This window comes from Heterocephalus glaber, unplaced genomic scaffold (genome assembly GCF_053883595.1).
Source record: "Heterocephalus glaber isolate CG9 unplaced genomic scaffold, H.glaber_assembly_v1.0 deba00000901, whole genome shotgun sequence".
Lineage (NCBI taxonomy): Eukaryota > Metazoa > Chordata > Mammalia > Rodentia > Bathyergidae > Heterocephalus > Heterocephalus glaber.
Window position 1 is genome coordinate 11,228,979 of NW_028258171.1, and position 13,445 is coordinate 11,242,423.

A 13,445-nucleotide genomic window follows, 5' to 3' on the forward strand; every position below is an offset into this window, starting at 1 on the left:
GAGGCCAGCCTGAGCAACTCGGTGAGACTCTGTCTCAAAATGTAAAAAGTAAAAAGGGCCGGGAACTTAGCTCAATGTAGAGTACCTGCCTAGCATGCATGAGCCCCACTACTGAAAAAAAAATTATATTATATATGAGATTTGTGCTAAATGAATAGATTTTAGCTGCTGCCACAAAGATTAAAAGGTAGCTAATTAAAAAATAAAATTAAAAACGGTAGCTAATTATGTGAGGTGAGGCATATGTTGATTTGCTTTAAAACAGTAATCATTTTACTATCTGTGTCACCTAACATCATGTTGTGTACCTTAAATATACAAAATACATTTTATTTCTCTTTAAAGAAGTTAGTTAATTTCCCAAGATCACATAGGAAAGCCAGGAAGAAGCAAGGACTAAGCCCAGTCTGCCCCTGAGCCAGCCTCTTAGCAGGTCCTATGTGCTAACAATAGTCAGAAGATACCTCAGAAAGCCGCAGGTGCCTTGGAACAAGTGTAGGGGGAAAGGAACTGTTACTTAAGAAGATTTCTGAGGAACCTCACAGGCAAAAATCTGTCTGTATTGTGCCTCTGCCTTAACAAGAAAAACAGTCCAGATTCAGTGAGTGATTGCTACATTTACATGTACAGTGTTGACTCATCTGATCCTCCTTACAATCACCATTATACACCATTACAATGCCCATATTGCAAACAGGGAGCATGAAGCAGGCGGAAGTCAGGTAATTCAGGAAGGCCATCCACCAAATATAGGGGTGGACTCAGATTGGACCCCGGCTGTGAAACACTAGAGCCCACCCTCTAAACACAACCCTGGGCTGCCTTCTCTTGGTGATTACAGACACATTTGATGAAAAAAATCCTAGGGATATTTTTTTCTAATGGCCAGCAATGTTGAACATTGCTCTGTGTATTTGTTGGTCATTTGTACTTCTTCTGTGAAGTGTCTATGCATTTCACTTGCCCACTTTTTGATTGAGTCTTTTATTTTGAAGGGTCTCAGATTCCTTCTTATTCCAGGAAGAACAGCTATCATCAAGAAATCAAATAATAACAAAAGCTAGCGAGGCTGCAGGGGAAAAGGGACACTTCTACACTGTTAATAGGTTAACATAACCACTACGGAAATCAGTATTGAGACTCCTCAAAAAACTAAAACTTGAAATTCCATTTGTCCCAACTATGCCCCTTCTAGGTATTTTCCCCAAAAAAGTTAAAGACATCATATTGCAGTGATACATGCACACCCATGTTTATAGCAACACAACTCATAATAGCTAAATCTTGGAAGCAGCCTATATGTCCATCAACAGAAGAATGGATAAAGAAAAGGTGGTATTAACACACAACGAGTTATTGTAGAAAAATGGCTGCACCTTGAGATCACAATGTTAAGTGAAATAAATCAGACACGCAAGCTTAAATATCACATGGCTTCTCTTATATGAGAAAACCAAATTATAAATAAAGAGCAAAATAAAAAACAGATAATAGGAAACGGGGTGGCCAGGGATTTAGCTCAGTGGTTCCGCTGCCTGCCTCACAAGCGCAAGGACCCAAGTTCGATCCCCAGTACCAAAAAAAAAAAAAACATAGGAAATGGGGAGATACATCTTTCTCAGATAGTAAAAGGATCAAGAGATGGATGGAGAGAGGTGGGAAGGAGGAGAGGGAAAGGGGATGAAAAAAGAGTTAAGATGTGTTAGGTACTTGTGCCAGCTCCCCATAAGGGATGTAAACATCATGTACTGCAAATCTGTACTAATAAAAAAAAATGTTCAAAAATAAAAAAAAACCCACAGGGACAGAGGCTGCAGGAGTAAAAGTCAGACAATGAAACAGCTAAGCTGGATCTGCCTAAGAAACTGCCAGGAATTGGGGAAAGTAAGAGCTTGCAAGAAGAAAAGGGAGGTCCCAGAATCACCTCAGGGACCTGCTATTCAAATCCAAACGCTGGACAAAAGAGATCTCACAGGGAGGGGGTCAGATTTTATTTTAAACCACTTGATGGCCCCACTCTCAAGTCACCACTCCATGCCACCCAGGGCCTTGGGACAGGACACTCTGGGCAGCGACGAAACTGGGCTGCACAATAGACAGGGCCAGAGGGCACAGGGAGTAGAATGCGGAAAAAGTCAGCCATGATGCCTGGGAGAAATGAAACCCCTCAGGGATCAAGCTCATTTCTCTCCATCTTAGCAGACAGCCTCACTGCCACAAGCTGGAGAACTTGGGGACACCCAGACAGTTGATATGTAAAAGTAAATACCCATCCAATAAGTGTGCACTGAGTACCTGCTTTATGCCAGGCCTTGCTCAAGATTCTAGACATACAATAGTAAGCAAAACTGACTTGGCCTCTGCCCAGCTGGAGTTTATAGTCCAATAGGGAAAGCTGACAATTAAGCGATAAAATGCATTAGTGCGATCAATGGCTTAACAAGTGGAGTCCAGTGTGCTAGGGGAACAGTGGCCCCAAAAGTAATCTACGGATTCCAGAAGAGGGGGTGTTTAAACTGAACTGAAACCCAGAGCAGTGTGAGAAGCTGTGTTCACAAAGACAAGAGGAGGGGTGCATGGAGGAAAGTCAGGAGAGGGCCCTGTGGACTTGCAGCTCGCGAAGGGTTCACAGCTGAGCCTTCACACTCTTTGCAAAGATAACAGGAGCTCAGCCAAGCTGAGGCTGTGGAGAGGACAGGGTCAAGGTTGCAGGGCCTTGGAAGGCAAGCCAAAGGGCTTGGGGAAATAGGAAAGTCATTCAAGTTTTAAAATGGCTCCCAGGCTGTGATCAAGTGAGAACTGCAAATTTTAAAGGTTAAAAATTAGATGAAGAGAACATTAAAATTATGTTTTATTTTCCTGAGCTGAAGGTCTGTAGTGTTTTTCAATTTAATTTTTAAAAAAGAAGGGGTTTCCCCCCTTGAATGAGCTATTCTACAGTTATCTCTAGCCATAAGATGTAAATTTACACAGTGTTCATCACAGAAATCATTCTCTATTAATCTGAGGCCCGGACCCATGGTTATCATCTTTCTGTCTAGTGTGTTGATTCAGATTCCCCAAAATCACTGTATTTATTTAAAATATCCTTAGGACCTGGGGGTGGAGCTCAAAATGGGTAGGGCATGAGCTCAACAAACTCAAAGCCATGGTTCAATCCCCAGCACCAAATGAATAAATAAAATATATCTTCAGTATTACAAATTTTTGTGTGTATGCAGAACTGGGGGTCAAACTCAGGACCTTGCACTTGCCAGGCTGGCGCTGGCGTCACTGAGCTAAGCCTCTGGCTCAAGTATTACAATTATTAACTCAATCCTCAGAATAACTCTCTAAGTATTATGATTATTCCCATTTTACTGACAAGGAAACTGAGACTTAGAACAATCATATAGCTACTAAGTAGCAGATGCATGACTAACTTGTACCCAAACCAATATTACATGCAGCCTATCTGATTGGTTTTGAGAGGCTAAGAACAAAATAGTCCAAAGAGGCCACAGACCTAAGTAGGCACAACATACAATCATCATTTGAACAAACATTTTTGTTTGTTTGTTTGTTTTTTGGTACCAGGAATCAAACTCGGGACCTTGCACTTGCAAGGCTGGAGCCGGAACCACTGAGCTAAATCCCCGGCCCCTGAACGAACATTTTTGGAGTCTGGACCAGGCTGGTAACACTTCCCAATCCCTCCCTGCCTGCAGTGCCCAGCCTAGCAGTAGAGCAGACAGTAACCCCAAATCACAATGCTTGTGAGAGGTGTGATGTGTGTGTGTCAACACACAGTGGGCATCTCCTGAGGATTCCTGCAGAGGATGATGACAGTTTACAGAGACGAGTAAGTGGAATTTGACCAGCTTGGCAAAGGAGGATGGAGCGCTAGAGTACATAATGGCTTTGTTTAGGGACTAACAATTTGTTCAGCTTGCAGGGAGTTGAGGAGCCTTGGGGAGAATTGGAGGGGCTCAGGACTGTAGACCTAGACTGTTGCAGGTCCTATAAGCATCACTGTCCCCTCATAAACACTCAGAAAACAGCCACCTCTTTGGAAAGCATAAACCACCATCTGGATGATAAAAACACCCACCAAACAATGACCCAAATGTCTGTGGATTCCTTGGCCAGAGATCATTAAGGTCTTTCCCTCCAGGTTCTGGGCCTTTGCCCTAGTACCTAACTGTAAAACCACAATGTCCCCCAAGTTCTTTTCCTATGGAGCTGGCATCTAAATCTTGTGAGTAAACTATAGATTACCACAAGTAAAATGGACAATAAAATGAGTAACTACTCTATCTCAGGACTTCTGACCCTCTGAAAAATAAGTGAAGTCTATACAAAGGACAAAATAAATCCCTAAATCCCAACACAATCATTTTGAGACATCATGTCAATTTCTGTCCCACAGAAAGCCAGGAAAGTGTTTCAGACTTACAGGGACACATCTTCAAACACAAGGCTTCAACCATTGTAGGTTTTAACATTTCTCCTGTAATGGTAACAGTCAAAATAATTATTTTTAATTAATTGTTTTGATTTTTCTTAAACATTATACCTGGAAGGGACATTAAGCCAAGAAAATAATTTGACAAACCTAATTACACTTACATTCATACATAAATACATATGTTAAAATGAAAAGGCCAGGTTGGAAATGGAATAAGCATAAAATTAGTTAATATGACTTTATGTGATCCTCTACTTAATGCAAAGAGCTTTGCAATAGCTTTTATTCTTGATGGCTCCCAACAACCCCATAGGAAGGACTACCATCAACTGGTCACAGATACGGCAAACACAAGGAGGTCCACAGAGATTACAAGTTGACTAGTTGTATAAATGAAGAAGCACATTGAGACAAAATTTGGGTAATTCAGGAGAGAGACGCACTAAAGGATGGGGGAAAAAAAGAATATCTGACTTCCCCATTTTATAAATTAGCAAACAGAGGTCTAGAGAGAATAGGTAGTTGATTCTTGGGTACATGGCCCATGCGTGGAGAACCAGGAACAGAGCCACATTTTCTGATGTCCACATTAAACTTTCTTTCCAGTGCATTAGTCCCCTAACTAGTTTATATGTAACCCTGAAATGTTCATAGAAGGAACCAAAAAAAAACTCAGTCACAGGATAAAACTACAGCATCAAATGTACTTGAAGATTGGAGGGAAAATAATATTACTTATGTAACCATCATTTCATTCTAATGTGGAGTGCGATCAAATTATACGGTGAATGTTTTAAAAATTGATTACAGTGGAGCCAGGGATGTAGTTCAGTTTGGCACCATGCCAGCCTGGCAAGCTCAAGGTCCTGAGTTCAATCCCTAGTACCAAAATGCCCCCCAAAAAGACTGATTACAGTAAAACACACATCCCCCTCAAAACACCCCCCTTGCTTTGAACACACTTAGCCATTATTTGTGCCACTTTCTGAACCAGTCCTGAACGTCCTCTTTTGTGTCTTTACAAAGTGTGATCAAAAAACATGGTGAATGTTGATGCCAAGTGCCACTCAAAAGAAAGGCAGGCTCATAAAAATATTACAGTGTGGGGCCAGGGATTTAGCTCAGTGGTTCTGCTGCCTGCCTCGTAAGTATAAGGTCCTGAGTTCAATCCCCGGTATCAAAAAACAAAGTGTGTGTATATATATATATATATATATATATATATATATATATATATATTATAGTGTGTCCTCATCCACCTTATTCACCAGATCTTACACCATGTGACCTCCAGCTCTTCCGCTAAAGTCAAAATGACTACAAAAGATAAATTTTTGAATCAATTCAAGACATCTAATCAGCCACAACAGTGCAACTAAAGATACTCAGGAATGAGAATTTCCAAAATGCTTCAGAAAGTGGCAAGAACAAAGGGATGAGTGTGTTTGCAGTGAGAGGGAGCATTCTGAGAGGGATTAATGGCAATGTCTTTTACTGTAATAAACTTTTAAATTTAAACATTGGCTATAGTTTTCTATCACACCTCATATATAAATATTTGATCAATTAGAAAATAGTATAGAGTTTTTTACTTGTTTAAATTGCATAATTTTTTTCCATTTAGTGACCCAAAGAAAGGAATTGAGGCCAGGCATGGTGGTACATGTCTATAATCACAACACGGGAAGTTGAAGCAGGAGAATCACAAAGAAAGGAAAGGAAAGGAAAAAGGAAGGAAGGAAAGAAGGAAGGAAGGAGAAAGAAAGAAAGAAAGAAAGAAAGAAAGAAAGAAAGAAAGAAAGAAAGAAAGAAAAAAAGAAAAAAAGAAAGAAAAAGAAAGAAAGAGAGAAAGGAGAGGAGAGGAGAAGAGAAGAGAAGAGAAGAGAAGAGAAGAGAAGAGAAGAGAAGAGTTCACAGCTGCAGAAGCCCTGGACCACCCAGAGATTGCCTTGGGAAGCACAGTGACACTACTCCCTGCCGCTGGGAGACATCAGTACCTGCTCCCAGGAATTGTGGGGCCCTGTGAAAGTGAAGTCGCCCTGTGAAAATGAAGCAAGCTCTTCTCATCCAGCCTCCTCCAGACAGGGTCTGACCCTACAGTGCCTAAGGAGAGGGCAGGGATGGGGACACCTTTGGAAGGAATTAACCCCAAGGAATGGCTCATCCCTCTCCAGAGAAATAAAAAAGAATGAGGCCATCTTGCAGGAGAAGTAGAAGGAATGGGAGAGGAATTCTTTAGAAAACTTCAAAGCAAATGTGAAGTCTCCAGAAAGAAAAGCCAGCCTAACAGAAGTGCTAACATTGAAAAGAACAGAATTGTTTCCCAACATTCAAGCAATGTAAACCTTGTATTTACTTAGTGGCAAAGAAGAAAGGCTCACTGCACCCTCAGTATGAGGAAGACTTGAGTCTCAGCCACATGGCCAACCCAAGCTAACACAGAACCCTCCTACCAGGGCCACAGCAGGGTTGTCTCACTGTTCCCATAACAGAAGGGAGATAGTCTGCAGTCATGAATCAACACCATCATGATCACTTGGCACCTCTCAGACTCAGCTTCTATGTCACCTACTTGTACATAAACCATACCAGGCTCTGCTGTAGCTCTGCCCTTCCTGGAAATGTGTCCCTGCCCTTAGAAGGAACTGTGCTTATTCCTGAGGGCCCCTCCGGGAACCTGGGTTTCAGGGTCTACATGTGTGTATGTTATATGCTTCATCTTCAGTTCTTATTTCCAACTCCTAACTCTGTCTTCATCACAGCTGTCCACACAGGACTTATCTTACACCCAGATCACTGGTAGATCACAGATGACAGCAACTTAGTAACTTGTCTTTCCTTATTTCTTCAGCTGTATTTATCAGGTAAAAAAATAAATCTCTCAAAAACATCTTCGCCTTCAGAAAAGTCTTCCTCCATTCTCTATATTTAGTTTTTCTTTTTGCATAGTTCTTTTGCTGTCTTCTTGGGATGTTAAAAAGTGTTTGATTTTTTAAAATTCTTTTAACTTATCAGTCATACAGCCTTAAATATCACCATAAGAACATCAAGTCATAAGCTTTAAAAGGCAATTTCACTGGCATATAATCATGAGTCTCAGAGCCACTAAGAATAGAGGGCAGGGGTGAGATGCCAAATAAAATCAGGCCTTAAGTGAAAGCCTCCTTATCAAAGAATGATGCCCCATCCTCTGTCCAGGGTGCTAAGGGCCTAGTCCACACTTCTTAGCCATGAGGCTAAGGAATTCTTTTGGAATTCTTCTATAGAAAACTGTAGCCACAAAAGAAATATTTGGAAATCCTGATCTTTAAGACCTCCCTGAAAAGAAGGTCTGGCAATGATCCGATCACCTCTAGGAGAGCCTACTTTATGTCCACAGAGCTTGTGATCATCAATGTTATAATTACTCTCTCATCACTGGGACACAGTACACAGTAGCTACAAATTCAAGAAGTTTATTTTGGCTCACACTTTCAGTTTATAGTTGGCTGACTCCAAGGCAGAAACAGCGTGGTGAAAGGGTCTGGGTGGAGGAAAGGCTGCTCACTTCACGCCAGCCAGGAAGCCAAGAGGAAAAAAGGGAAGAGGCAAGGAGGGAGGAGTCACGCCCCAGTGACTCACCTCTAACCAAGCTCCACCTCCTAAAAGCACATTCATCTATGAATTCATCAGTAGATTAATCCACTGGTGAGCATAGCGGCCCCATGATCCAATCCCCCCACACACACGAGAATGGGGGGGGGGGGGGATATTCTAGATCTAAACCATAACAACCAGTTTTGTGCTTCACATTTAAATGGGGACAACCAAGGATCACTAGAAATCTGAGGGGGGCTGGGGATTTAGCTCAGTGGATCTGTCGCCTGCCTCTCAAGCTCAAGGATCCAAGTTCGATCTCCGGTACCAAAAAAAAAAAAAAATTACTAGAAATCTGAGAACCACTTCAACCTGGAAGAGTGAGATTATAAAAACAAATAGAAAAGAAGAACTTGGAGGAAGTGAAAAAACTGCAAGGAAAAGAAAAAAGAAACTTCAAATTCCACAGTAAATGTCCTCAGTGAAAAGAATGTAGTGCATCCACAAAGCATAAGTGAGAGCTGCTTTGTTTGTTTTAATAGCAATGAGAGTTAAGAAAATCTTAATGGATATTTTTAAATATATATGAAAGCAAACAGAAAAACTCAATAAAGGTTGGAATGTGATCTCAGTCAAGGAAATCTCCTAAAATAGAACAAAAGACAAAGAAATGGAAAACAGAAGAATACAAAAATAGAATTAGTTCTACAGATACTACGAGGAAACAATGTAAATTCCTTCAAGATGAAAAAGAGATGGTCTGATGTTACACTTTGTATACACATATCAAATTAGTATACTATATATACTGTACATCAAATTATTATAAATCCATTCAAATGTGTCAATTAAAAATAAATTTTAAAATAATAATGAAGTTAATAATATTTGCTCTTTCACCAAAAGAGGAGCGAGAAAACACAGAAAAACAGGGGAGGAGTCATCAATAAAAAATACAAGAAAAAGTTCCAACCCAAGTGGTACAGTGCTCAGAGTGAAAGGCCCAAATCACAATTAATGAAAGACTCACACCAGCGATAAAAATCATGATGGTTAACAGGAAGAAGAGCAGAGCAGCGAGGGGCAAAGCTGACACAGGGCCAGAGAACCAAGACATATGGGATCCAGCATAAGAAAAGGGCAAAGAGCAGTCCCAGGACATCAGCTGCCTTTTGAGCCTAGAACCCAGCCAGCCCAGAACAAAGCAAAAAGGCAGGGAGCTGCAGGAGGAAGGCTACTGAGGAAGCAGCAGAACTGAGGGGAAGAGTGAAGAGCTTTGGCGCTGAAAGAAAAACTACCAGTGAGCATCCAACAGGTCTGTTGAAGCCTTTGGAAGATGGAGCTATAGGTACCTGGGCCAAATAAAAGTGAGAGATTAAGTCTAGGAATAAAAAGAAGTATAAAAAAAACTCCAGGGCCAGGGATTTAGGTCAGTGGTTCTGCCACCTGCCTCACAAGCGCAAGGTCTGGAGTTCCATCCCTGGTACCAAAAAAAAAACTCCATCATTTAATTATTGACTTTACATTTCACTGACTATTCTGGAATTTTATAGTCAAGCTAAAAGAAATTAGTGCAAGAAAGGAAATCTACAATATTGTGTTTGGCTCATACTGGTGCAATAATGTAATACATTTACAGTAGTAATAATGTAAATGGTGATTATTTAACCAAAATTTGTGACAAAATTACTTTGGGAAAGCAGGCAGAGATGACTGAAACTTTTCAGTACTATCTGATTGCTTGTGTGCACATGCTCCTTTGATATAAGTAAAAGAAAATATACAATGAATAAGAAAGAGGTATGGGAAAGAGCATGGTGCTTCCTTGAAACATTAAAAATGGAATTATCATATGATCTGGCATCCTGCTTATGGGTACATAGCCAAAAGAACTGAGAACAGGTACTAAGAATGATGTTCAGTGGTAAATTTTTGTTATGTGTATCTTGTTACAATTTTTTTAAAACTTTTTAAAAAATGAAAGAAAAGGCTTGCAGATGGCGTTACCTGGACCTTGAGCAGCATCACGTGGATATCAAAGGTCTGGTGAAAGGTTGATGGAACTTTTCGACAATGGCCAAAAACAAATTAAGAGGGCAGAAGTCCAGGAATGTATTTCACATAGCCAGCCAAAAGAACTTTAAGTCCAAAAACAAAGGAAAACCAGTCACCACTAATCTTAAAAAGATGAACATTGTAAATGATGAAAAAATTCGTAGAGTGAATAATGCTTTTGTAAACATTCAGAAGGAACTTGCAAATTTCTCAAAAAGGCTTACTCTTGAACCCACTAGAGAAAGAGCTGAATCAGCAGCATCATGAAAATGAACCAGTTAATGTTGATGAAGCTACAAGATTAATGGCTCAATTGTAATTCAATGGAGATGTATCAAATTCCCCCAAAAAACTCAATAAAATAAGTATTTTATACAATTTTTTTTAAAAAGTGAAAGAAAAAAAGCTTACTGCTCTGAAAGGTATAAAATTTACATTCAGAGGGGCCGGGGATTTAGCTCAGTGGTTTCGCCACCTGCTGCGCAAGCACAAGGACCCAAGTTCAATCCCCAGTACAAAAAAAAAATTTACATTCAGAAATGAAAATTTAAAAACTACTACATAAATGGAGGTTATTTAGAGATTTTCTCAAAACTGGTTATCCTGCAATGTTATTTCTGATCTGGAAAAAAATTAACAGATACGTTCCTATTAACGCCCAAATAACACAACTAAGAATGAGAAGTGTGTCACGCGTTGCTGTGGTCACTATTATTGTTGATTTAGCAATGCATCTTCACAATGGCTATTTTGGTCCACATTTTAATTTAAACCATTATAAAAAATGGTTAGCAGAAATCTGCACAGTCATTATACAAACACAGTACAAGAAAAAGTCAAATATAAGTCTAGAATTAAAATATAGAAATTTACCTCCATTTTACTATACTGTATACAAGATGAAAATATAAATCAGAATATTCCTACTGAATAATAAAGCACCTTTCAATAAACCACCCGCATATGTTTAGCTATAAATTTTACCTGGTATCTGCCCTACCTATGAAAAAAGAGACAGAGAAATAAATTGCAATTTTAAACCCCTAGGGTACATCCCATTTCATCTAGAGAGACATTCAAATAGATCATCGAGAACTGTTTAATAGCTGTTTCGGTTCCATATGTTCACTGAGAACCCAACACTCACGACATACCATACAGGTGGGTGAGACCAGACCAATCCCTGCTGCCACAAGCTCATCCCTCACCTTCTCCATAGGTGTCCGCATCAGATACTGATGTGTTTTAATCAGGTAACTCAATAGCATCTTTTCCGGAGTAGAGCTTAAGAAAATGAGTCACAGATAAGCCCGCCAACCACCTAAAAACACATGGAGGGTTCCACAGATTCCCTCTACACCTTCTTCTACAGAGTGTGATTGAAGGCTGGAGGTTTTGTTCCTTCTTATCAAAACTGGATCACTTTCATCTGCCTGAAAGAGTTATTCTTGGTCGTCTGGCCCTATTTTCTTGGGAATTCTTTGTTGTTCACAGTTTCAATTTTTTAAAAAGATGGAATATATTCACTTTTTCTATCCTTTTGGATTAAAAAGTAGCAACTATTCCACCACTTCCACCTTACCCAGACTTATAATCTTAAGTCCATGGTAGTTTCAACTTTCAAACACCTGACTTAAAAACAATCCATACACAGAAACGGTGAAGTAGATGGCTCCCCTTTAATTCCATACCTTCCCATGGTAAGACTGAGCAGGGGCCCCAGCCATAACCTGTTCCCTTGAGAGGCTGGGTGTTCCCGACCAAGTCATTAACCATTCCAAGTCTCAGACTCCTCACCTTAAAAAAATGGGGGAGATAAACATATTCTACGAGATTGCTGTTAAAAAGATAATATATGTAAATCTAGCACAATGTCTAACTCAATGTACACACCTCATAAATACCAATTCCGTTCCCAGAGAGAAAAGCTGAGGATGAAAGGCTGTTTGCAGCTTCCCCTGAGCCATAACCCAGTTTCCAATACACCCATCCCCATGCCCTGGGATCAAAACCATCTCGGAGTTCACTATTTTAGAATTACTGCTTGGCATTCCTTTTCTGACATTCCTTGACATTCCTTTTCTTTTCTATTATCCTCCCCCCATCCACCTTTGTACAGAGGTTCGATTTTTATTTGCTTATTCATGCAGCAACCCTCAAGGGCAAAACAAGCAAAGAACAGTAGCCAGAGGCTTACTGGAAAAGATGCTGCCTGAGCAGGACCTGATGCTTGAGCAGCCCACAGGACATGTGACAAAAGAAAACCACCTGCCCACTCCCTGAGATTCTGCTTATTTTTCCAACAACACAGAGAAGTAATGAAGCCCTGAGTAGTCAGCTTTTCATCACTGAGACACAATACCCAACACTCACAACTCACAGAAGGAGAGGTTTAATTTGGCTACGGTTTCAGGGGATTGAGTCCATGGTTGGCTGGCTCCAAGGCAGGAACATCATGGCAGAGGGGCCTGGGGAGGAAAGCTGATGGTGACTGTAAACAGAGCAGAGAAACACTGCCAAAGAGGAAGGGGCTAGGGACCATATATAATACCCAAGGTCATAGCTCCATGACCCACCCAGACACACCAGAAGTGTGCTTTACTAATCCCTTAGGCAGCTCCCAAACCAATAAAATTGACACAATTAAGCTTAATCACCACAAGCAATCAAACCAAAAAGCAGTCAAAACCTCTTCAAAAGAAGTAACTTCAATCACACACCACTTCTCTTCTCCACGTTCCCAAAGAACTTATACGAGTCCTCTAAAAAGTTTCTCCAGCCTAGGGCAGGCATATTCACATGCCTCTGTAGGCACACTGAAATGCATCCTTAGCCAAAAAAAAACACAGGACCTCTATGTGCCCCATGGCAAACAGCCACAGGTTTTACTTATGTAAAACATTGTACATCTATTCTCTTCTTGGCACTATCCTATACTGTTAAGAAGAACAACATCACCAAACCTATAGGCCTACAAAGATGAAAAATGTTGCTATGGCACAAAATTAACATGGGTACCTGGAAGCTTCTAAAACGTGGAGTCAAATGACTTGTATAATATCCCAGCTCAATAAATTATATGTCCTTCAGTTGGTTGATGAAATATTGTAAGTCTCTTGTAAGTCTCTGTATCCACATCTGCAAAACAGGAATCATGAGACCTGTCTCAAAGAATTACTGGGAAAGAGGCCAGGGATTTAGCTCAGTGGTTTTGCTGCTTGCTGTGCAAGTGCAAGGACTGGAGTTCGATCCCCAGTACCAAAAAAAAAAAAAAAAGAAAAGAATTACTGGGAAGATTAAATGAGGTGACTCAGGTAAAGTACTCAGTTGTGTACCACTCACATAATAAGTGTTCAGTAAAAAATAC

General features: G+C 40.3%; 1 long non-coding RNA gene and 1 pseudogene across 16 annotated transcripts in view; one reads left to right on the plus strand and one right to left on the minus strand.

The window, feature by feature from the left end:
• Positions 1 to 13,445, minus strand: part of LOC147828824 (uncharacterized) — a 557,189-nt gene that overhangs the window by 523,021 nt on the left and 20,723 nt on the right. The gene's annotated exons all lie outside the window — the stretch shown is intronic.
• Positions 10,019 to 10,436, plus strand: LOC101709305 (ribosomal biogenesis factor pseudogene; annotated as a pseudogene).